Consider the following 3,740-nt stretch of genomic DNA (forward strand, 5'->3'; position numbering starts at 1 on the left):
AATGTGATACTCATTATGTAATTTGATACATATATATATATATATATATGAAACACCAAATGTTCAAATATAAATTTTATATATTTTTTAATTTTATATCAGGCTTATTTGACATGCACTATTCTAAGAACATTACACGTAAAAACTCTCTTAATCTCGCAATAATATAATGACAAATACATTTCACACATGAGGAAATTGAGGCAATGAGTCATCAAATGACTTTCTTAATGTCACAATCACATAATTATTAGAGGAGAAAGCATCTTAACCAAGTTGCAGAATCACTACATTGTACTACTAACCCATCTATGGAATAAACATATGAAAAAGAATTATGAATTGTGGTTAATACTATGGTGGATATGTTTAAGTATCTTCTAAGGAGCCCATTCTGCTCTGGCCCTGTAGTGAGGGAAGACATCTCTGAGGAAGGGATGCATGAACTGAAATTTGAGGATGAGGTGGAATTAAGTTGGTGCTGGGAGAGGAGAGGAGAAAGAAAGGGCAGGAGACAGCAGTGGAATACACTTTCCCCCAGGACCCAAAGGAAGCTTGGTGGGATCCTGTCCAGGGAGCAACCCCATAGAGACAGGCAAGTAGATTAGGGACACTGAGGACCTGCTTGCTTTTAAGGGTTATCTATTTGTAGTAGGCAGAACAATGGCTCCCGAAGTACCTTTGCCCTGACCTCTAGAACCAGCGATGTTGCTTTACATAGCAAAGGGACTTTGCAGATGTGATTAATTTTACTATGGATTTGATGGGGGATAATAAACAAAAGGGCCCAATTTCTGTACATAAGTCCTTAAAAGCAGTGCCTTTTCCTAGCTGTCATCACAGAAAAATATGACTACAAAGGAGAATTAAAATGATATTATTTGGAGATACAGGAATGGGGATGAGCGAAGGAAGGAAGGCAGGAAGGCAGGAAGGCAGGAAGGCAGGCAGGAAGGCAGGAAGGAAGGAGGGAGGGAGGGAGGGAGGGAGGGAAGGAAGGAAGGAAGGAAGGAAGGAAGGGTCTGTAGAAGCTAAACACACCGAGGAGCAAGTATTCTCTTCCAGAGCCTCCAAATATTTATGTAGCCTTCAGGAGACCTTGATTATACCACTGAGATTGGTCAAATTCTGACTCTAGAACTGTTAGATGATCCCTTTGTGTTATTTGAAACTAGGTTTGTGATCATGAGTTAATAGCAGGACTAAGGGTATAGCTCAGGGGTACAGTGCATGCCTGTTTGCATGCATAAAGCCCTGGGTTTCAGCCTCAGCACCACAAAAGTAAAATAAAACAAATGTGTTAACAGCAGGAGTAGGAAACTAACATGTGCCATGAAGACTAATTTCATCACATTATTTCTTCATGATTAAGTGGTTGAGATGTTTAATTTTATATGTTAACTTAACTAGACTAAGGGAGATCCAGATAGCTGGTAAACTATTATTTCTAGATATGTCTGACAGGGTATTTCCAGAAGAGATCAGCATTTGGATCAGCTGACTGAGGAAAGATCAACATTCCAATGCAGGTGGCATTATCCAACCAACTGAGGTCCCAGAGAGGACAAAAAAGCAAAAGAAAGGACACTTTGCTCTCTTTCAGCTAGGATACCCAACTTTTGTTCTAGGCCATCTGTGTTTCTGTTTCTTGGACTTTTTGATACAGACCAAGATTTACACACAGCCCTCCCCTCACTCACTCTGCACGTTTGTTCCTCAGGCATTTGGACTAAAACTAATTTACTATTGATTATGCTTAGTCTGTAGCTTTTAGTCATTAGGTTGGGGAACTTCATGACCTCCATAATTATATGAGTCAATCCCAATGTTAGATAGATATAGATTTGATATAGATGATATGGACCGATGAGAGTGAACCTTTTAGAGTGTTCAATGATAGCAAACAGACTGCTGCATCACGTATGTCACAGGTTCTTCACCACTGATATAGATGATAGAGATGTAGACATAAACGTAGATGTACATGTGACACAGACACAGATGCAGATATAAATATGTCCTGTTGATTCTGTTTCTCTGGAGAACCCTAACATATGGTTCAAACATCAGCCACATGCTTCTGAGATGTTACCAAGTTTTCAGTCAAGGTTGGAGAAAGCTAATTGCCATGGTTTGGATCTTCAATGTCCCTTGTGATAGCTAACTGTTGTATCAACTTGAGTAAGAAATGCTTACCTAATTGGATTAGTATAGTACTGAGTGTGGCTGAACGGATTTACTGAAGACGGGAGACACACTCTGGGTGTGAGTGGCACTAACCAATAGGACTACAATCTGAATAGAATGAAAACAGGACAGAAGAAGGAAATCTCACTTTGGTTTCTTCAGAGTAGTTCCAATCTTCACTATTGCCTTGGGAAGTCTGTATTCACCCTTCAGCATCCTATCTCAGACTCCTCTGCCTTCCAGTTCAGACCCTCTGGTTACCAACAGGTCTCTGCAGTGAGCTCCAGGTCTTTCCCCTTTGACTGGATCACTCAACATTCCAGCATGCAAGCAGCCCTTTTGTATTTTCCACATCTGACCCAGTAGGCGGGTGCTGTAAATCGATATAAGCACATATATTTATTAAATCTGTTACTCTAGTAACCCCTGGCTACTACATTTCTCAAAAGTGCATATGAGGAAGGCTTGGTCCTCAGGGTAATGCTACTGGGAGATGGTGGTACTTTTAAGAGATGGTGTCTAGTGGGAAGTCTTTAAGTCATAGGGGGCATGCGCTTGAAGGGAAATGTGGGACCCTATTGCCTACCATTTTTCTCATCATCTCTTTTGCTTCCTGGCTACAAACTGAGCACCTTTGCTCTGCCACGAACTCTGCCATGATGTGTGCCCTTGCCACCATCCCAAAATCTGGTACCAACTAATCATGGACTGGAACTTCCTGTACTGTGAGCTTTCTCTCTTAATGAGTTATCATCTCAGGTATTTAATTATACTAATAAAAACCTGACTAACACACTATTGAATTTCCTACATTACAGGGCAAGTATTTGTCCTTACTTCAATCACAGCATGTGCAATAACTCCTTCTGTTATCATCAACTGCTAGCACTAAAGTCACATGGCAGCTAAGGTTTCCAAGGGCCTTGATACTAGCTGAATCTTTGTGCAATTCTGGGTTAATATGGAAGACTCAGGTGTGTGTGATAGTTGATTGTGATGTTAACTTGAATGGAGTAAGAAATGCCTACAGGGCTTAGTGAGGCAGAGTTCTGGGTATATCTGTAGATGACTGACAGGTAAGCTGGAAACTGAGAAAGGAGGACCCACCCTGAATGTGAGTGACACTGACCCATAGGCCTGCAGTCTGGCTGGAATAACAAGGGAAAGGAGGAGGAAGTCCTCCCTTTCGCTTCTTCGGAGGAGCTCCAGTCTTCCTCACTTGGATATTCCTCTCCAGGTACTTCTGGCTTGAAACTTGAACTCCTCAGTCTTCTTCCAAAACAGGCTCTTCAGCTTTTCAACACAGACTTGCACAGGACTCTGCAGTGAGCTCCAGGCTTTTGACTTTCAAGTGGATTGTCAACTCTCCAGAATACAGATGGTCATTTTGCATTTTTGCCTTCCTCCGTCCCTGGTTCTGCAGTCAGCCACTGTAAGCCTACTTAGTAAATCCTTTATATGTGTGCGTAATCTGTTCTTCAAGCGAACTCTGATATAATGTGGTAATCAGCTTTCCATCACTGTGACAAAATATCTAAAAAAAAAAAAAAAAA

At 41.2% G+C, this 3,740-nt stretch overlaps 1 long non-coding RNA gene across 2 annotated transcripts in view; it reads right to left on the reverse strand.

Annotated features, from left to right (window-relative positions):
• Nucleotides 1–987: 987 nt before the first annotated feature.
• LOC109118233 overlaps nt 988–3,740 on the reverse strand; it is a 119,041-nt gene continuing 116,288 nt past the window's right edge. For both annotated transcript variants that reach the window (XR_004514924.1, XR_002025543.2), the window contains exons 2-3: nt 3,317–3,721; nt 988–2,560 (exon numbers count right to left, since the gene is read on the reverse strand). This is a non-coding gene — a long non-coding RNA (uncharacterized LOC109118233). The remainder of the gene's footprint in view (nt 2,561–3,316; nt 3,722–3,740) is intronic.

The sequence above is a fragment of the Fukomys damarensis genome, unplaced genomic scaffold (genome assembly GCF_012274545.1).
Source record: "Fukomys damarensis isolate Sample0158 unplaced genomic scaffold, DMR_v1.0_HiC HiC_scaffold_32, whole genome shotgun sequence".
NCBI classification, from domain to species: domain Eukaryota; kingdom Metazoa; phylum Chordata; class Mammalia; order Rodentia; family Bathyergidae; genus Fukomys; species Fukomys damarensis.